This window comes from Furipterus horrens, unplaced genomic scaffold, assembly GCF_987537825.1.
Source record: "Furipterus horrens unplaced genomic scaffold, mFurHor1.1.pri manual_scaffold_12, whole genome shotgun sequence".
NCBI lineage: Eukaryota > Metazoa > Chordata > Mammalia > Chiroptera > Furipteridae > Furipterus > Furipterus horrens.
In genome coordinates, this window is record NW_028327182.1 from 30696863 (window position 1) to 30720281 (window position 23419).

The following is a 23419-nucleotide window of genomic DNA, read 5'->3' on the forward strand; positions in this document are numbered from 1 at the left end:
ATTGTAGCAAAGATGAAAACACAAAGAAACAAAGAGGTTATATAACTCCCCTGACATCAGACAGCCAGTTTGCAGCCATATATAACTTAAGACTCTGCTACAAAGAATACTATTTGTTTGTGAAAAGTATTGCTCACTTGTATCCTTAAATAACCAGAAAAAAACTTTAAAAAAGCAATTATTTCGATTTCTTTCCTTCTTTTATCATCTCTCTTTTATTTCTTCCTTACCTTTTGTGATCATTTATTTCTGACATGAGTAATTCTGGGTTTCATTTTAACATTACTAAGTTGCCCTAATAATGACATGGAATACTTGTGAGTGGTTTGAATAAAGGGTCAGTAAATGCATATCCTCTGGTTCCTTCTCATATTCGTTGTATACAAATGTCTAAGAACAACATTTGATATTTATCAATAATTAGTCCCATCTGATCTAGAAAGAAACAATACAATCTAATAGACTTTTTGTAAGTATTTGCTTTGTTTTATAAACTCAATGTCAAGAACAAACCAAGGAAAGACTGATTTATTAATGCATCCTTATTCATGACAGATATTTTTAAATAGTATGCTTTTCATTCTTTTTAGACTATTCATACCAAAATATGTACGTATATTCTAAAATTATCTTCATAGGTAATTATTAATATAACTTGGGGCCAAAAATCTAAGTATGTCACCTTGGTTTCTGCTGAAGAGTCAGTCAGTCCTTAAAGGGTAATGGTGGCATTCTAGTTGGGGTAGCTACACTTCTGCTTTTTCCACAGTTAGCAGTAATCAGTATTTCTGAGCAGCTGCTGTGCTTTCAGACTGTGATAAAGGTTTCACTATTTTCAGACTCTGGCCTGATCAAGTCAAGATATCAGGTCTTGTCAAACTGCTGAGATATTTAGAAACTCAGCAATAGGATTCACTAAATAATCCTTTACAATAGCAACAAGACTCCTAGGACACTTTCCTTTTTCAATAGGTTTAGGTGAATCATCTGATTGAGCTTGACCTCTTGTCTTCCTGTACCAGCTAAGACAGATTCCTAATTTAAAAATACCTGGGGAGTAAAATCGGTAGCATCTGGAAGGGAAGGCTTTGTAGCATCTGGAGTGATGAGAGCTTTTGATCTCCATTTCCCTCTAGGTCCCTGACTTTGCAATTACATTTGAAGGACTTCTCTGTTGAATAATAGTTCCAGTTATAGTGATCTAATCACAGGGAAAAAACTTATAATAAATGGAGATTTCACTTTTCTGTTATTATTCTATGATAAAATAAATGCCATTTCTGGTTTAAATAGTTTTATTCAATGTATTTAGGGTTTCTTAGCTCTTATTAGGCATTTCGCACAAAAATAATTCTTATCTGATATGTTTTTAAATTTCATAACACCTGCAAAATCAAAAAACAATACTCGTATGTAATATACATAACTAAAATACTTTCTGGTAGCATCATCAAGCAGGAAGGTTATTCATTCTTTCAATTCCCACAATCAATTGCATTCATTTTACAAATAAAAAGTTTCTGTAAATTATTATCATTTTTTTTACTGCAAAGTAGCAAAGGACAAAATTAAAACAGGAAAAGATGATGGAAAAAGCATAGTGTGCCCAACGAAGGGTTTGCAGAGAAGGGAGCATAGAAGCAAAGACCTGAAAGGGGTGAAGTAGTCAACTACGCATATGTCTGGAAAGGAAGACATTAAAATAAGGGGAAGAACAAATTCAAAGGACTTGAAGAAGCAGAGTGACTGACATGTTTGAGAAGCCTGAAGACTAATGCTACTGAGCAGAGAGAGCAAGTGACGAAGGGCAATTTGTGACTGGGAGGAAACAAAAGCACTGCTGCTCTAGGTTCCTACAAGGACTTTGGCTTTCTCTGTAAAAAAAAAAAAAAAAAAAAAAAAAAAAAACCATGTTAACAGAGGAGGGACATGATCACACCTACTTTTGAGTGATATTAGCCTGGCAGTTTTGTTGAAAAGAGACTGAAGGTACGTGATTGTGAAATAGCAGGGAGGCAGTTTAGGAAACAATCACAGCAACACAAGCAAAAGATGTTGGTGACTCACGTTGGTGACTCAGGCCAAAGTCGAGTGGCAGTTGAGGCGTTGGGAGTAGATGAATGTTCGTATAATTCGGTGTTAGCTATGACTACATTTCATAACCGATAGAATTTGGGAACACATTCAGTAAGCAGACACAGAGCAATAAAGGATTCCAAGGATTGGGTCTGACAAGGAGGAACAAAGAAGTTTCCCTTTAAAGAGATAATATGAGATAATATTGGGTTATTCTTAAAATATCTTGTCTGTGGTGATGAAAATGACACCCAGAAAACTGGGGATCAAAATTATTTTCTTTCACAAGCCTGCAGCAGCCTCTGAAATGTTATCTACACTTTGGGGAGAAGAGCATTTTCTGCAAAAGATTTTTCTTAAAATATAAATGTTTCTTGTGTAAGCAATTGATGAAATAAGAGAAAAATAGCACCCCTTTGAGACATTACCAGAGAATGATTTGTCAAATTAGTGAGCTCTTACACATCCAGAGTCTAAGGACTGAAACTTTTAAAAAATGCACAGAGGAGATGCTAAAATAAAGAGTATGGAATTAATATTAAGAAAACTTTATGAAGTATTAAAGGGTAGTAATTTCAGGGGCTAGGATGAAGGTGTGGAAGGCCACTGGGATGGTGAATAAACTATATAAAATACATTTTACCTACTTCGATAATTTACTTTAACACACTCTCAATCTTTGTTAATTAATCACTGACAGTAAGATTACCCACAAAATAGAAGCATATTATACTTCATTGTCAAAGTGGATGATCTACATTTCATACCAAGTTATATCTTCATAGGATACTGTTAAATATTTAAGTAGCATGGAATAGTTGGACACATCAGATTCTAAAGCTTATCTTGTTATTATAAAAATTCTCAACACTTAAGATGATTTGGTCAATACCTCCATGTAATAAAGTAGAAAATATGCAACTTAGTGGTAGAGTCAATCATACATTCAATGTTTATATACTTATTTGTGCTATACAATTTATCCTTTAAAAATCTGAATTTTTTACATCAAAATATAACTGACCATACATTTGCATTCTTCTCTGCACACGGTGTTTACCGTGACTCCTTCATGTGGATTATATTTTTGTAGGACATATTTTTGATAAAATACTTGGCTTATTACCAGATTTAGTACTTGAAATTTTAATTTATTTCTTATATTTATGATTTAAATATAAATAAATGTCTCTACTAACATTGAGGAAATCCCCCTCCTTGGTGGGTTTCATAATCAGTAGTAAATATTGAATGTTACATATTTGTGTGAGTGTAAACTCAAGCATGATTATATATATATGTATATATATGAATAGATATGAATATATATATATATTTATTCTAATAAAGAACAAATATCACCTATCTTGGGAAAATATATAATATAAATTCTTCAAGTTGTCTTTTGTAACTTTTCCCAAAAGATTCCTTCAGAGAAACATTATGCTTGAGGTATACTTTCTCATTTCAATTGATTTATTGTTTTAAACAATGAAAACTAAGGTCAATACTTGCTTTTGAAAAGCTAATAACACAAGGCACTCTTATACATGTAAGGAAAACTTTTTTAAAGGAAATCATTTAGTCAAAGACGTCCACCGTATGACCAACACAGGTTAGGTGTTTATGATGTCATATATCTTATAGACCCAAGAAATGGAGAAAAAATATTCTCATCCAAACTAGCCATATTACAAACTCACAAAGTGAATGAATACTGTATTTTATGTGAGAAGACTTCACCTCAATATATAGATTAGGCTGTGTTCTCTGACAAAGTAGTATTCAATAACAATTTTAAATAATTGAATAATCAGATCTCATTACTGCCTTGTCATCTTGAAGAAGCAATTAAACTCCATTCAGTTTTTATTTCTTCAAATATATAAAAGAAGAAATTAAGGGACATCCAAGTAATAGAACAGACTGAGATGATAATTAAAGGATCATGTTCCTCGACTCATTTCTCTAATTTCAGATTAAAATGCAGGAAAAATAATTTAAAACACAAGTTTTAGATACACATTTACATCAAAGACTACCTAGCATGTGCTAGTTTCAAGCATTCTGAATTGACTATATGTTTATCTTCAAGGTTTCTTAGAGTATGACAAGACATTCAGACCAATGTTATGGGATATATTAAATGAAAAAGAATGTTTTGAAACCAGACCATACCACTCTGTCAGCATTATTTAGGAACAGTAACTGGATTTTTAATTGAGCCTGGCTCCAATGAAGCCTGAAGGGTTTTGACAGATCAGGCTGGTCAAGTACCTGGAATGAGTTTATGTAACCAGCTTACATAAGAGATACCACCATATGGAGATTGGGACTTCCTGATGCAAGTTAACGGGGGTTCAAGATCTGTAGATCTGTGAAAGCCAACAAGATGAATAAACCTGTGCCTGAGATCTCAAGATGCCTCTCAGGGCCTATCCTTCTCCTGTTGCTAGTGCTCAAAATCCTTTGTCTGTGTAGTAAAGCTATTCCATGAGTATGAATATGGACTGCATTGAGTACAATGGAATACCTGAGTATGAGTCACTTTGGAGTACATGTATACTCAATGCAAAAATTAAGGGAGATAAATTCTAGGAGCCAAATATAAAAATGAATCCAACTCAGAATAGCTGAAGCTAACATTTATTTCTCTATGATCATAGGATTTAGGATTTAAAAGCATGTGGTGAGGAGTCTGAATACTTCTCATATGAGAATATGGGGTCTAGGAAATAGGTGCCTTTTAGCTGAAAAGTCCCAGGGCTGTAGTATTTCAGAACACCTGCAATCATGAAGCATTGTCTCTTGTAGGAAATTAGAGCTAGGATAATTTATGACACTTCCCTGGAGAAGTGACAAGAAGGGTTGAAGTATGTGCCATCTATGGATAGAAAAAGGGTCATTTGCCAGACATTGAAACAGTTGTCCTCTGTATTAACATAAGCTTAAGGCTACCTTCTTTTTATAGTCTCAGGAGATGACTGACAAAAACCAGGCTCCTTGTTCATCCCAAGGGAGACAGAAAAGGTTATGTATGGAAGCTCTCTTAGAAGTTTAAAAAAATTCCTATCCAGAGACCTGTAGACCCTGATCTGGGTCACATCCCCACTCTGGGAGCAATTACTCTGACTGTGGAATGAGATCGCACAGATTTGGGTTAGCTTCCTGCTAAGCACACTGAATGCACGAAGGGAAAGATTTCTAGACCAAATGACAATTATCAAAACAGAGGGAAAGCAACTACAAATTCCACTTCACCAGGGATTTTAACAACTAAGCCTTAGAATAGACATGATAAGGAACATTTTTTTAGGGGCCTCAAGAGTTGTTCAGTTTAATTCTTTATTACAGAAGTACTTTTTAAATGTTTGATACAGGAACATAATAAGAAACATATGTATTTTACATTGCAGCCCAGTATATACATATCTATGCACCTATGTCTATGCATCTGTCAATATAAATATGTATAACAAATCATCTCATGAAAAGTACTTATTTACATGTATGAGCTTTAATTTATTCTATTGATTTTTATAATTCTGGTTGTAACCCAGTAATTCGACTTGCTCATATACTGATGGATTTTCACTTGCAGTTAAAAAAATATGCATTATAATAATAACATAATATAAATAAATATAAATATGCATAAATATCAAGTACTCCCATGTTGAAATTGGTTCCAAATTTCAATTTCTATGAGTGATAGTATAATTGGCCCAAAGTCAGATACTATGATTATAACTTTGGAAACTCACCCCAGCCTTGGTTGGCTATTCACAGAAAGAGGAAATATATAAGCCATCATTTACTCTAAAATTTTTCTGCCGTAATTTCATTCTTCCACATAGAATAATTATTTAGTAATCAGTAAGACACTCTCATTGTGTCCCAACATCCTCCCACTTGAAAATTAACATTATCACTAATTAGTATTTATTTTGACAGAGCATTATTCCATTTCTTAAGCATGCTAGTAAAAATTGAAGTTTACAAGAGACATTATGAATTTATTTGTTCTCTGTGTATGTGTTAGTTGTGTTTGTATGTGTTTGTCTGTCTCTCTTTGAGTTGGTTAGACAGGGATTAATCTTTTTTGATTGCCAAATTCTGCCATCGAACTTGACATGTGTTATTCTAATCCTCTAATGATAGCCTGGTGAGATTGACATTTTATCTCTGTTTTACAGATCAGTATACAGAGGCACAGATAGTTTAAGGGGCATACCACAGATCACATAGCTGATTAGTGATGAAGTTATGACTGAAATTCAATTCCAGGATAATATTTTATTATACTACTTAAGGATGGGAAAGTATTACTCAAACCCATGCAAAGGCTCAGCAAAATCATTTAGAGATGAATTAATGGCTTTCCATTTTAAAGGACTAAATAATCTAGTATGCAAAATCTGGCAAATGCAATGAAAGAGACCTTGGAAATTATCAAGTTTGAAATTTAGTAACACTGTGCCGTGTTGTAATTAAGGAACTGTTGCTATTGTTCTTTGAACTCAAAGTTCTTCTGTGACTAGTTTTATTCTGCTGAGTGTAACTTAGAAGCATAGAGGTGAAAAATAGTGTTGCTGTCATCTTGTTTATAATAATACACTTTTAAGTATTAGCAGAGAAAAAAATGGGAGACAAAGTCCTGTGGATAAAAACAGTGAATAAGAATTAGACCCCTTTCCTGTACAAATATGCAGGTAGTGAATATAACCAGTTTACTCAAATTTTGTTCATGTTTTGCTCCTAGATGTTCTAAAGCCTGTTTCCATGACTGCAATCCAAATCTTCCAATTTAAAAAAAAATGTGAATTTAATTCGAGAGCAAAACATTATCTTATTTTCAACAAACTGATACATTTTTAAGTTGATTCAAGCTCGTGCACTCTTATTAAAATGCCCTTGACAAAATGTACCAAGTTTTGAAGCAATCCTATACTTGAGGAGTGATTTAAGAATGTTGGTTTAGAGTTATTGGCTTCCTATTTTTAGACCTTCCCTTCTCATGTATCTGTATTGATTCAAAGAGTCATTAAATTTCTGGAGCTGTAAGGAAATTGTCTTCTCACAACTCAAGGATTTTCTACTATGGACAAAATCTTGGATACTTCAGTTTTTCATTTTATGGAACCGAGGGAAATTGCTCAAGTGAAGTTTAAAGTGCTGAGTTAAGAAATAGCCTTGAGGTTTTACTAAGTAGACACTACATTATAGTTTACAGTCCTTTTTTTGAGTTTCTAGGCAAATATTAGTTTTTAAGTCCAGCTAGCTATGATTTAACTATGAAGGGCAGGAGATGGTTTTGTTTGTGAACCCTAGCCAAACTCAAAGTAAAACAAATCTTTTCAGTAAAAATAAACAAATAAAAATTGCAGGACAACATAATCTAGAAAAACCACTACCCATTATACCTATTGTTGTCCTTTAATTACATGACCCAGTGGGAGACTGAATTTCTATAACAATTGGTCACTCCAGCATGGACCCCAGCTGGGAAAAGGTACACTTACCAGACTGGGGCAGATTAGCTGGAAATAACCTTGATCATGCCAAGGAAAGTAGTGGTTAAAGCAGAAATGCACATTGCACAAAGGAATGATTGTGCACTGAAGGACACAAAGAGCTCTAACATAAATGTAAAAGCTAGCATGACATGATTAATACTTGGAGTGAAGTAGGAATAAAAAAAAAAGGTGCTTTAGAGATAAAGTTGGTGACTGTAGACAGGGAAGAAAAGACCTGTGGGGGAAAAAATCATGAGTGAAAAAGACAGAAAGTAATGTGTGTTCTTAAGGATCTTTATGATTAAACCAACATTTTGCTAATCTAGGAAAACCAGAAAGTAGAGGAGTAAAGATATGTGGTAAAGTAATACAAGTATGATACCCCAAATATTTTAACATATTGCTTAGTCAAGGAATACTCATTTCTGACTCATGTAAGGACTGACTTGTACACATATCACTTGATTCAGCTGTCATGTCGAATATCATGCCTTAAGTTCTCAAACCCTGGATTTTAGTTTTAGAGAAGCTGACATCCTTTTAGAGGGATGGGTAAATAGTAAGTGTTTTATAAACCAAATAGGTTTAGAAGTATGAAAAAAAAAAGAAACAACAGAAAGTAAACTGTACAGATTGTCTAACCACTACACTGTACACCTGAAACTAATTTAAAGTAATATTGACTGTAAACTGTAATTGAAAAAAAATTAAAAAGAAAGTAAATTGTACAGTTTCTGAACATTCAACTACTTTTACTCCGAGGAAAGGACACAAATTTTAGGCATAGAATGGAGTGAAAATTAAGTCCTCCTGTCTTGGACAGATTTGTCTGTTCCTAGCATCCCACCTCTCGTGCTGAGGTGGAGGGGGCAGTGTGTTCTGACCAGTGGGAGATGCAGCAGCTGAAGATTCTGCTTCTTCTAGTCTCTGTCCCTCTTTATGCCTTCACAGCTGTGCCACTTCAGAAGAGAGATGGTTCTTAAAGAACGACTACAGTTTACAGTGAGTAGAATTAATAGTTAACTACCACAGCAACTGCTAAAGCACATGGAGCTTCTTTACTACAGAAGGTTAAGACAACCTCTGACATTCAGTGCTGGCAATTTAGCAAATGATGTTTCTCTACACCACAGATAAAGCCCACACCACGCCGCCACATCAGTCAGGCTCCTGTATATAACGGCAGATTAGAACTGAAGAACTACAAGGCTCAGGCATTTTATTTTTAAAGAAGTCTCTGGAGGAAACTCAAAGACAAGTGGAGAAACAAAAAACAAAGACAACAGAGGAAATTTTAGCCTCTGAAACCTATAGCAACAGCAATAGTAAACACAGTCTAACTCCCAGCCAAATAAACATAAAACCTCACATGAAAGGCTTATTTACCTCAGTTCCTTTTACCCAGTACAACATGTTTGGCTTTCTACAAAACCAATTACAACAAAGACAGAAGGCAAAAAACAGTCTGAAGAAACAAAGCGAGCATTCAAATGAGAATCAGATATGGCAGAGATTTTGAAATTGTGAGACAGGTATTTAAACTGCAAAAACTCAAAGGCAAAGAGAAAATACTAAAAGAAACCAGAGAAAAAACACCTACAGTTCTATCAGTTTTCTCTTTCTTGGATTGGGTAGTGGTTACTTGTTAATGTTCACTCTTTTATTGCTTGTCAATGTACACATTTTGTGTGTTTTTCTATATAAATGTTATTCTTCTATTCTTTAGTAAAAATGTATTAAAATAAATTCTAGGTGTGCTTCACTATAGAATCCAATGTTCATAGCACTCTGTGTGTTTAATACCATTGTAACTCTGCCATCCATATGAATACAATTAAAATGTAATAATTTAGAAAATAATGCATCCTCAACTCATAATTACACCTTTAATTCTTAGATTTAGAAAATTTCTTTGACTATTGTAAACCACAATTTGATCCTTAATTAACTGTACTTATAAAAAAAATTTTGATGGATGGTTATTTCATCTGAGCTTGGATATTTTCATTGACAGGATTATTATCGCCGTTCCTTCTATTACTTTTTTATGTTATTTGCCAAGACTACAAATATGATTAATTTCCAGTTCTTTCTATAAAAAGAGCTTACAACATGTGAAAAAATACCTGAACAAAATGATAACTTTATTTTATAAATAATAAAAATAAAGCATATTGAATGAATATAAATCACAGAAGATAAAGCTAAACAATCCGGATGAGTTTTTGGATACAGAGAATTAAAGAGGATATCTCAATGGTGATATTCAAATGCAGTTTGTAAAGTAATATACAATTTTGAAAAATGCAAAGACAAGGAAAAGACAGTGAGGAAAGGCTTATAAAAAAGGAGGGGGGTTTCTATAATAATAGTTCTTTGTTGCTGAGATTAATTTTATATGAGAAAATAATATAATATAAAATTTAAAAAATACCAATGTGGAAAATTTTAATGTCAAGGTAAATAAATTGTTCCATGATGAGATACCTCTAATTATTATTAGAATATTTCTATAGACCTGAAAATTGCTTTTTTACTATTTCTTGTCTAATTTCCAGATCATTACCTCCAGTATAATTTTGAAGAGATTATGGTACTGGACATCCTTTGTCTTCATCATGATCTCAGTGGGGAAACATTCAGGTTTATGCCATCTGTAGTTTCTGTAGAAGCTGTGAGATCGAGGAAGCTTCATTCTCTTCCTAATGTGTTGAGTGATTTTTATCATGAAAGAAATTGGATTTTGTCAAATGATGGTCATGTGTTTTTTGTCCTTTATGCTGTTGTTATGATGTATAACATTCATTAATTTTCAGATGTAATCCAGCTTTGCATTCATAGAATAGGTCTCAATTAGGTTAGTACATAATTATTTTTAAATGTTGCTGGATTCTGTTTGCTAGTGTATTGCTGAGAGGTTTTGTGTTAACATTCAAAAGAGAACACAGAGTAGAATATACAGTAGCCCCTAATGCTCAGTTTAACCCAAAATTACAACTCTATGGTCCCATGCACATCTACTGACTTCTGACTTACTTTGTTCCTGAGGTGTTATTTATACAGAGAGGTTGTTTATAAATGTTTCAATCAAATAATAGAAAAACTTCATTGTATCCATTGTTCATATAAAAATATGATTTTAAAAATTATAGTTTATTACTTTTTATATTTGGGGTTTGATATTTATAAATAATACACTCTAATTATTAAACTAACTTCCACTAATTTTGATTAATCAAAATTTTAATTATACAAAATGGTAAGTAGACATAATAAATGTAAACAACAGTGTTGTTTCTGATACAATCCAGATAGAATAATTTTAATTATCAATTAGATAATACTGGAAATAAGAAACATGGCTATAATATGCTGAACTCTTGTTCTTGCTAACAAGGATATAAACATTTGAATTTTGACTGATGTTATGGGAATTGTCACTCAGGCAAAAGTTGAAATCTCTTTTTAATCCAGGAAATATATCAGTTTTGCCGACTGAATTATGGTTCAATAGTCAAATGGATTCCTCACAAATATAAACTTGTCTCTAGCTCACTGCAAAATAGTAAATCAGTGAGAAATAACCTACCACTGCCAGAAAGTTTTTTTTTCTTTTTGAAAATAAACTTGCATCAAACGGGTATAATGTTTACACCAGTATTTTTAAATCAACAACTTCAACAACAAATCAAATATGATTAAATATAGTAGCTTTGATTTGAGTTCATTTTACAGCCACCCTTGACACATCATTGACTCCATTCTCGCTCTTATTTCCCACCTGTTTCCTAATATTCACTCAAATAGCAGCATGATTTCGCTGTATAAATGCACACTTTTACAGTTCCCATTTTCTTTCTAGACATCTACTTCGAATTCAGTTATGACAATTCTTGTGATTTACTATTATGTCTTAGGATAGAATAAACATTGTAATTTAGGAGCCAGACAACTTTTGTTCCTATAACTAATTATTTGAATCGTCGTCGTCGGCAGCCGTCCGTCTCGAGAGACGATGGTGTAGCTTCTGAAGAGTCTATCTGCACCGCCGAGAATGGCTGTGCAGTCCGACTCGGGAGTGACATAGTATCTGTCTCCTCCCGTGTTGAATCGACATCTTGCGATGACGCTGAAGCTACAGAGCCTGGGCAGGGTAATATGAAGGGTCTGCTGTTGCCCATGCAGCAGACCCCCCCTCTCTTCGCAGCTGAAGGATCCAAGGGAAAGACGGAGTCGATACAGCTTGGGTTCAGGTGCGCCGCAGGAGTTGCCGGTGTTGACTACAACGTCAAACCGCCTTAGGGACTCCGGCTCCGGATTTTCTGTCGGGGTTTACTCCCTTAGCCTTTCCCCTGAAGAGGTATGCCGCAAGGCAGCGGAGGTTTTTTGGAGTCAGAGTTTTCCTTCTCTGATGTACCCTGACTGGAAGATCGAACCAGCGACACTTAGCTCGCAGGCCGACGCTCAATCCACTGAGCTAAACCAGCCAAGGCAATTATTTGAATAAACCTGGATATATTATCCAACCCTGATTTACTCATCCACGAATTGGGAATAATAATTGTTTTTATTTCAGCATATCATGAAAATATATTTTAAAATCTTGCATAGAATCAATTTTATGACAAATATTCCTCAAATGGTTATGATTATTCTCTTGAGAAGCAGTAGAGTGATAATTTAAGATATATAGCTTCGATTGCAGCAACAACAGTGTTCATATCCAAGCTCCTATATATTTTTGCTACTTATTTTATCTCCTAGATTATTCATGTGTAAGATTGTGTTAATTATATTTAAAACTAATAAGATTAAAAGTAAAATAATAAATTGAAAAAATCAGAATCCCTGACAAACAGTATATTTTTAATGTTTCTTCACTTTTTCTACTTTCTAATCCTTCTCTTAGTTTGCTTTCAGAAAAAAATAGTTTTAAAAATATGTATATGTGACCAAGTCACCCCTCAAAGTAGCTCCCTTACTTCCAAGATAGTAAATAACTGACACTAAAATTTATCTTGCGAATCATCTCACTCCAATGCCTCCTCACTGTTAGTAGCACGCCTGCACTTCACTTGACTTGATTCATTATGTAGTAGTGTTTTAATTCTTTTTGCATGCCTCTCTACCTAGAGAACATCTACTTCTTTAAGATTTTTTTTCAAGTATTACTGACTCTGAGTGGTCTTATTTGCTCATTTCTGTTAAATATATTATTCTTTCCTCTGTGGTATAATTTTTTGTTGACTTCCTTATATCAATTTATAATGCATCTGATTTATAGTGCCACTTTTAATCCTTTTGCTAAACGAATGATGTGTTTTAATCATTTTATGATAATAGGATTTCAATTTAATGATAAAACTTTTGATTTGTGGTAATTTTCATTCTTTAAATTTTTTTTCTGGAAAGGTATCAAAGTAGAAATAAGGCATTGACACAATATTAGAAAGTGAGGAAGCTGAAATTAGGAGTTTATTCTTTTCTTTCATAGAAAGTGTGTAAAGAAACAGAAAAAAGATAGGGGAACAGCTAGGTGAGCTATTCAGGCATTATTTAAAATAAACAAGAGTTGAACATATGTATAAATTGTTTTTTATATAAAATATATTCAAAACTGAGATAGAAAGGGAAAGCCTTACCACCTACGACAGCGATTTTTCAGCTGGTGTGCAGAGGGACACTGGTGTGTCGCAAGAATTTTTAAAATATGCAATACCTGACTATTTAGTCAGGAGCACAGATCTCTTTTCCCTTAGATTGTCAAATAAAAAAATGGCAATACCCAACATATCAGTAATCGTCCGGTAAGAAAGAGTCAAAATTATACCTATTTTTAAAAATCAGGTTGGCAAAAAATGTTTTTGGTGTGCCACAGAATTTAAGTAATTAATTTATGTGCTCCATGAACTGAAAAAGGTTAAAAATCACTGACATAAAAGAAAGTGACAATATGTAGTGGAAACCACATGTGGAAGAAAACACGGAATGGGTACAAACAAAAACTCTGAAGAGACCTTTATTTTTTCTTGTAATATTTAAACAAAGACACTCTTATAATAGATATGCAATAAAGTCTTGATTTTTTTATTAATTAAAATACAATATTTTTAAGGTAAAGAATGTTTTATAAGTCTGGATAATCAACAAATTTTGATTAGAAATTGCAGGCATTTTCTGTACCATAAAAGTTGTTAGCAGCTCATGACACTCTCCCTCTCACTATGTTGGCCAGAACTCTTCTGCTAAGAAAACAAGCAGAACAGAAACAGAACCATAGATATGGAGATCATTTGGAGAGTTATCAGTTGGGAGGGGAAGAGAGATAATGGGGGAAAAGATGCAGGGATTAAGAAGTACAAATCGGTAGGTACCAAATAGACAGAGATGTTAAGAACAGTGTAGGAAATGGAGAAGCCAAAGAATTTACATGCATGACCCATAAACATGAAGTAAGGGAGAAATTACTGAAGGGAATGGGGGGGGTGTCAGGTGGAGAGGAAAGACAGGGGAAAAATTGGGACAACTGTAATAGCATAATCAATAAAATATACTAAAAATAATGTGATTCAAGTAAGGGCAAAAACAAGAAGTAGTTGCTTATGCACTTACTGATGAGAGCTATATTTTATTAGGATTTTTTAATCATATAAAAATGTATATAATCAGGAAGTACATAATTTTTTAAAGCTTTATTTATGGCTGTGAAAAAATATAAAAGTTTTTACTTCAAACTAGATACTCTCCTATTAACCTGATCTAGATATTATACTGACAATAGAGATATTAAGATCGAAAAGTCTACATAATAATATATCTTCTATATTTACATAGGTTAAATATTATAATAAAATGTTTATTGTAAAAAATCATAACTGTTAAAATATTAAAACATTAATATTTAATGTCATTACTGTTTTATAATATTACTACATTTGCATTATTTTATAAAATTAGGTAGTAATTAATTATAAAATTTGATAGTTGTTAATTACAAAATAAAAATCAAAGAACATAAAGTAATAAAAATTGATTAAATAAATTTAATACAATTGGTAAAAATATATTAGGGATGCAAAGTAGAAATGTTTGACTATAGCTTATTATTGTTTTTTAATTAGACATCTAATTTTAAGAAAATGTAACAAAACATACTTTATTTATATATTCCTGTTGATATTATAAATATGAATAACTTTTTAGAAAATATGTTGGCAATATAACCTTAAAATGTTAAATCATTGATATCATTTAGACTCAATGTTTGTGTCCTCTCAAAATTTATATATTAAAACCTAATGCCAAGGTGATGGTATCAGAAGGTGGGGATTTAGTATGTAGTAAAGCAATGAGAGTGGAACCCCCCCAAAAGTATTAGTGCCCTTATCAAAGAGATTGCAGAGAGCTCCCTTGTGAGGTTACAGTAAAAGAGATTTCACCAGACATTGACTGACTGTCAGTGCCTTGATCTTGCACTTCCAGGCCTCCAGAACTATGAGAAATGTGTTTCTGTTGTTTGTAAGCCATCAGATATTGTTTTGTTAAAGCAGCCCAAATGGTCTAAAAGAACCATTTTGCCCAAAAATTCAAGTTTAATAATAACTTACACAAAATGATATGAAAAATAACAATTTAAATAAAGATGTCATCTGTAACTGAAAATATGTAGAAAAAAACTAAATGTCCAACAATAGAAAAATAGGATACTAGGATACTTACTTTAGAGTGGGTTTGCATCCTTTCAAATCGGAGTCAGTAGAAATTAAAATTGAAAGATTATGTGGTAACATGGAAAACGTGTGTGTGTGTGTGTGTGTGTGTGCATTACACCTCTGTGAGAAAGGAAAAGCTGAGAGGAATAATTATTCCCTCTGCTGCAGTAATTCTGTTTGTGCAGTGGTTTTATGAGTGATTCTGTTTGTATGTTTGATTGCTTCCATGTTTAAATCATATAATGATATCTTTATACTAAAAATAATTATTTTTGACACTTAAAAAGTCCTTAGAGAATTAAGTTCAGGGAGTATTTCTTTTTTTTAATATTTATTGCTAGTTTTCTATCATGTGAACTATGCCATAAATCATATTTTAAAGACATATAATAGAGTAATTCTTTCTGTTTCTTAAAGTTGTGGCTTTATCATGTCGTAGCTCTGGATGAGTGATTTTCTTGTAAAATAACTTCATTGGTGTATGCATTTGCTCAATCTATCCTTGGCACTGTAAATGCACTAGAAAGGAACTCAGGGAATGTTCTTAAGGTGATATATAGCACTCAACCTCAACAATAGGAAAACCCAGAAAGTTAAACTACCAAAGAAAAATTAATAAATGTTGGCATTAAATTATTTTGTTTTTCATATTATCATTGCCAGCTTAAAATGGAATTATGATAGAATGGCATTTAGCTTACTTCTAGCTGAATATGTCATTGAAGGACTAATGGAAAAAAGATATCTTAATTTTTCAAAGTTTTATTATTTTTTTATCAGTTTTGTACTGAATATAATGCATATTTGCAATTTCTATTAAAAGTGTCTCATATTGTTTTATATGTGTTTCTATTGAACTATTTTCTAATGATAGTTACATATAACATGTTATTTCTCTGATAAATACCATTAATAATGTTCCAATTAATGAAAGTATGTGTTTTTATTTCAATTTTACTTTTAGTATAAAAGCATATTTATTTTAAGTGATTGCTAGGTCAGAAAAATGCATCACATTTTATCAACAAAATTTGATTTATAGCTACCTTGGAAAAATACATATAAATATATAAATTTAGAATAAAATAAATGTATTGGAACACACACACACCTGAAATTTAATAGAGAAGACAAATACTCTCTGAAGTAGTTGTTTTTATCATATTTCATATATATGATTTATATTTTTCTCTTTTTGCATAAATTTAATAAGAATGTGTATATTCTATCACATGTATGAGGGTAACTCCCACAGAAAATGGAATTTTGGTGCAAAAGTAATATCTGACTTTTTTAAAAGAAAGTTTTGAATAGTATTTATTAAACTTGTGCCTTTTCTTGTAATTTTTTGATGTCACAGTGACTACTTTATACCTTATTTTTTCAGATTATTGAAGTATTATTCATAATCATCCATAATATTTGCACTAATGTTCATCCCATCTAAAGATCACATTAGAAATGTTTTACTCTATGAGTTTCATAAAGGTGCCAATGCAAGTACAGCAAAAATGTCTATTCAGAGCACTTACGGGGACAATACAGTGACTGAAAGAAGCTGCAGGAGGTGGTTTTTCCCATTTCTAAAGTGGGGATTTCAGTTTGAAAAACGAGCCAAAAGAGGGTCATCCAAAAAAACTTGATTCCGAAGTGTTGGAACCTGTTGCCAGAGAAAACCCCACCATCACCTCTAGGGAACTTAGAGAACAATTTAATGTAGCCCATGCAACCGTGCTCCACCAACTAAAAAGGATTGGAAAGGTCTCAGTAGTTGAAAAATAGGTCATGCATTCACTGTCTCTAGAGAATGTGCAACAGTGTGTTGCTTGTTGCGAATCATTGCTTTTGTGACACCTTTAGGCACAACTTTTAGGTAGGCTTGTTATAGGTGCTGAGAAGTGGATCCTTTACCATAACATTAAATGCTGTCGATCATGGATCAGTCAAGAAGGAAGAAGAGTTCAACAACCAAGAGGAGGACTTCATCCAAAGAAGATCATGTTGACTGTATGGTAGGATATGGAAGGAATTGTCCATTACAAACTGTTAGACAACAATCAAACAATTACTGCTAATCTTTACTGTGAACAACTTCATCATTTGAAAGCAGCTTTGTGCCAAAAGCGATTCTCCTTAGTCAACAGAAAGGGTGTCATCTTCCATCACGATAATGCTCATCCTCACAGCTTGACTCACCAAAAATTTCTTAAAAGAGCTTGGTTGGGAAATATTGCTTCATCCTTCATATTCTCCTGACCTTGCTCTTTTTCATTATCACTTGTTTCGGGGACTACAGAACCATTTTGATGGTCTTAGGTTGACATCAAGAGAAGAGGTTGAAAATGAGTTGGATTCATTTTTTGCTTCAAAATCTAAAGAATTTTACAAGTGTGGCATTTATAATTTAGTTGACAGATGGAATGAAGTTCTAGAAAGCAAAGGAGGTTATGTTAATGAATAAATATTTTCATAACCATGGGCTTTTTCATTTTTAAAATAGACCTCAAAATAGGACATTATTTTTGCACTAACCTTATATCTTCTGGAGGGCGGGCCCCTTGTAGTACAAGCTTTTCCTGCTAAGTGAATGCTCTAGCATCCCATCTGTATCAGTGTACTAGCTGGTGTTGTTGTGAGAGGTTGTGTTTGGCTTCAGTGAATATTTTTTTTTGAAAACTCTTTCAACATATTTGCCCATTTCATGATGGGTGATTCACAAATGCACCTGCACACACCACGCTGATTATTCAGCAGTTTTTGACCAAAAGCAGAATGACCTCTATGCCCTCCTCTCCCTATTCACACAATCTCACTCTAAGCGACTTTTATTTTAGTTTCCCAAATGGAAAAATTTCTTAAAGGGAAATGTTTTGCTGAAGTGGAAGAGGTGAAGCAAAAAAACAGCAGAAGCACTAAAAGGCATGAAAATGAATAAATTCAAAAACTGTTTTGAGTAGTAGAAAAACAGCTTAATAAGCATATTGCATCAAATGGAGAGTACTTTGAAGGTGACTGAAGTTTAAACATGTAAGAATAAAGACATAATTTTTATAAGAAATTCTGGGTTTTGGGGGGCTTCCCCCTCCATATTTTGTCACTTGAGTTTCAACATTTGTATACTTCCATATGACTGCATCTTAAAACAGAAATTGTTCGTAATTGAAAGTATGTAATATACTATATAATGTATTATTTAATTTAAATGCTTAACAATTTCATAATCACTAAAGACATGTAATCTTAATTTTATACATATATTTAACAGAGAATGGATACAAGCTGGTATATACCCATATCCCCACTCTTGAATAATATCCTGAAAACACATTCATATTGCTTCATAAGTTATACATATGAAAAATATTTGTAGCAGTTGTTAATGAGGATGGGGAGTAAGTAGCAATATCTGTCTATCATGTAGTGCTGTGTAGTTCTTTGAATCAATAAACTTAACATAGATTCAGTGCCATCAATATAATTTAAAACTGCTGAATGAAGAAAAATACACTGAACAAGATATACAGATCTATATAATTAATTGTGATTTAAAATGGGTATTAACCAAACAATTCAAAGGGAAGGATGGCTATTAAGGAAGTAAAAAAATTAGTAGGAAGTGGGGACATAAGGATGTTATATAGAAAATAAAAAGTCTTGCCTATTGCAATTGAACTTAAAATATAATAAATTAAGCCCTCTGTCAAAGGCCTTGATGGGTCCTAAGTTAATTCATTAATTCAAAGAGATTTAACAGAGTAAAGCTACAAATTTCATAAAAGTGTCTTTAATAAATAATATAACTACTCTACTTTTTTAGTTATTCGTTGTCTATGGAGAAATTTCCCTATTTAATACAAGCTTTTTAAGGAAAACACTTTGAAAACATGCTTTGACTGAGATCAAATATAGCACTTTTGGACTGCAACCATCCATATTTGGGGGGATTTCTCCCTAGGTACAAATTACTAGATTAAATTTCAGGGAACTCCTTTTGGTTGGCTTTTGTTCTCTGACACCACCGATACCACCATTAGTTCAACAATAGTGGGACTATATCAAACTAAAAGCTCTGCACAGCAAAGGACACCAACAAAATGAATAGTCAACCTACCATATGGGAAAAAATATTAACACATCATATTATCTGATAAGGGGTTATTATTTAAAATACATAAAGAACTCCTGCATCTCAATAGCAAAAACAAAGCAAAACAAAACAAAAAACCAAAGCAAACCAAAAACAATTTAAAAAGATGCAGGGGTTCTGAATAGGCATTTCTCTAGAGAAGATGTGTAGATGGTCAAAAGGTACATGAAAATCTGCTCAATGTCATTAATTGTCTGGGAAATTAAAAACCACAGTGATATATCATCTGACACCGGTTAGAATGGCTATTACCACAAATACAAGAAAAAATGGGTGTTGGTTAAAATGTTGAGAAAAGGGTACCCCATGCACTGTTGTTGGTGAGAATGTAAATTGTTGCAGAAACTATAGAAAATACTACAGAGTTTCCTCAAAAAATTAAAAGTAGAACTACCATATGATCCAGAAATTTCACTTCTGGGTATTTATCTAAAAACACTAACTCAAAAAGGTATACGCACTCCAATGTTCACTGCATCATTATTCACAAAAGCCAAGATATGGAAACAATTTAAGTATCCATGAAAAAATGGATAAAGAAAATGTGATACACACACACACACACACAAATATTTTCAGAAATTAAAAAAGAAGTCTTTGCGGTGATGTGGATAGATCTCGAAGGCATTATGCTAAGGGAGATAAGTCTGACAGAGAAAGACAAATACCATATGATCTCACTTACATGTGGAATATAAAACACACAGAGAACAGATCTGTAGTTGCCAGAGGAGGTGGGATGGCGGCTGGGTGAAATGAGTGGTGCAGAGAGTCAAAAGATACAAAGTAGACAATGGAATGTAGTGGTGACTGTAATTAGTAATACTCTGTTTCATATTTGAAAGTTGCTAAGAGAATAGGTCTTAAAAGTTCTTGTCACAAGAAAAATGCTGTAACTATGTGTGGTGTTAAATAAACTTATTGTGGTAACCATTGTATAATATATAGAAATATGGAATCATTATACTGTATACCTGAAACTAATATGTCAATTATACCTCAATGAAAACAAAAAACATAAAATAAAAACTTCATTCTAATATAATGCAACAATATATATAATTTTAAAAAGTCACATTATTTTCTAAAATGGAGTCTTCACAATGTCTTTTCTTTTTCTTAAGATATATTTTATTGATTATGTTATTACAGTTGTCCTGATTTTTCCCCTTTCCCTCCTCTCTACCAGCATCCCCTACTCCCTCAGGCAATCACCGCACCACTGCTTTTGTCCATGGATCATGCATATAAGTTCTTTGGCTACTTTGTTTCCTATACTGTACTTTATATTTCTATGGTATTGAGTAACTACCTATTTGTACTTATTAATTCCCTCTCCGTCCCTGGCTGCTTTGGCTCAGTGGATTGAGCGTCGGCCTGCGAGCTAAGTGTCGCTGGTTCGATCTTCCAGTCAGGGCACATCAGAGAAGGAAAACTCTGACTCCAAAAAACCTCCGCTGCCTTGCGGCATACCTCTTCAGGGGAAAGGGTAAGGGAGTAAACCCCGATAGAAAATCCGGAGCCGGAGTCCCTAAGGCGGTTTGACGTTGTAGTCAACACCGGCAACTCCTGCGGCGCACCTGAAGCCAAGCTGTATTGACTCCGTCTTTCCCTTGGACCCTTCAGCTGTGAAGAGAGGGGGGGTCTGCTGCATGGGCAACAGCAGACCCTCCATATCACCCTGCCCAGGCTCTGTAGCTTCAGCTTCACTGGAGAGGACACTCCAGCGTCATCGCAAGATGTCGATTCAACACGGGAGGAGACAGATACCGTGTCACTCCCGAGTCGGACTGCACAGCCATTCTCGGCGGTGCAGATAGACTCTTAAGAAGCTACACCATCGTCTCTCAAGACGGATGGCTGCCGACGACGGAGTCCTTCCTCAAACCATAGGGGGAAACTAAGATACAGAATTTCATGTACATTTTTCTTTCAAGATTATAGAGTCTTGGAAGACAACCTCTTTGGCCTATTGCAGTAGCCTCTATAACAAAGGCAGCAATTGAGTTAACAGAGTGAAAAAGTCATATGGGGATCAAATGTCCATACCAGCTAGTATGCACTGGAAAATAAAAACCCTCTTAAGAGTACAGTTGAAAGAGAAGATGATTGGTTTTATAGATTTGCCATGATTGAAGAGGAGGAAAGTGAACAAGGAGAAACAATATATAAGAATAGTGGTTTGTTAAAGTTTATTTATAAAAGAAATAGCACAGTATTGTTCCTCGAGATACCTAACATCAAATTAATCAAAACAATAACATGTAGAAATTTTAAGAAACAGGATATCAGTTTCTCACACAATGTTCTTTTGATGTTTCAACAAGTGAATTTGAAGTTGTTTTTTTTTTCAGACATACACTATGCATCTAAAGTATACTACTGTATTATAATTTTTGTATTAATTTAAAAAGTAGCATATCTCAATCTTGTTTGTGTGTATAAAACTTATTTTTGTTCTGGTGTCTTCATATTGGTTGAGAGAAAAGAAACAGTAACGTCTGTATTCCAGGACTAGATTAAATCTCAGGTGACACTTTAGGACAATTTTTTTTAGAAATTGCTTGAGGAAAAAGATGTGCAGCCATGATGTAATCACAGCAGACTCTTATTTCATTTTATCCAGGTAGATAAGGTTATTAAATTTTTCACAATGTTTAAACTTGTGCCAAAGATGCCCATAAAATTTGGAAACTAGATTTAAGAGACTTAGTGTGTATTGCCTAGCTGGGACCTATTTGTCACCTGGGAAGATGATATTTAGTTTCTACCCAGTAGGGAAAATAACAACAGCAATAACAGAAAACCCATGCTGCTAATCTCTTGGCACACTTTATCCAGGATTACAGTTTACCAGTTAGGAAATTGTTTAAACACCTGGGAGGGCTACATAATCTTCCTTGATGCATTCCCCAGGAAAGAATTGCTTGAGACCTCTAGCCTCTCCTCAGCAACTGGAAACCTTCGGAAAAATTTATACATATTTTTAGTTAGGAAGCACTAAACTAAATAATGCCCATTTCTAAGTAGGAAGATGGAAGATGTTTACTAATTATTTTGCCCACTTTAGTTCTCCTGTAATGCATAAAAACAAATATTAAGCTGTATCAAATAGAGATAAATACAAAAACGTGACAAGAAGTAACAGAAAGCATTCTACCCTAAATTTCACTATTACTTTTATAAAATATATTAAAACACAAAGTTTACTTTGTGTACATCTGTTGTTAGAATTAAAGAAAAAAGAAAGAAACCCACAACTTTCTAAGCCTACTCCAAGGACAAGGTGTCTTATATTTTCCCTACAGTCTATCCTCAAGTTACTTTCTCTATATTTGTAAAAACTACAGCAGGATAGATATTAAAGAAAACACTTTTAAATAAATAAAAGAAAGTATAATCAGAGATCTGAAAAAATAATTTTTTTTTGTATGTAAGTACTTAACTAGAAGCACATTTTCCCCCTTGAATCTAGCTTATCTTTCTATGTTCTGTGTGTCTTTGAATGATACCACTATCTAACCAGTCACTTTTTTTTTTTTTTTTTAGCATGCAAGCAGGGTTTATTAGTAATACCTTCAGAGAAAAGAACAGGCCTAGCCAAGGTGGATGGGAAAGGCCTAGGCACTTGGTCTCTTTGTCCTGAGGTCTTATATAGTCTGTAGGGTTGGGTAAGGGAATTGCATATTGATTTGGTGGGAGAAGGTGGAGCATACTCTTCCAAGGGAAGGAGTGACCTTGTAAGCATAACTATGGGTGGAAGTCCTTTAACTCAGTTTTTAATCTTGCTCTAGATCACTTCTTATTATCCTGTTAAACGCAGATATATAGCCCTGGCTGATGTGGCAAAGTTGATTGAGTGCTTGCCTGTGAACAAAAGGGTCGCCAGTTTGTTTCGCATTCAGGATACATGCCTGAGCTGCAGGCCAGTTCCCTGATTGGGGGCAAGCAAGAGGCAACCACACATT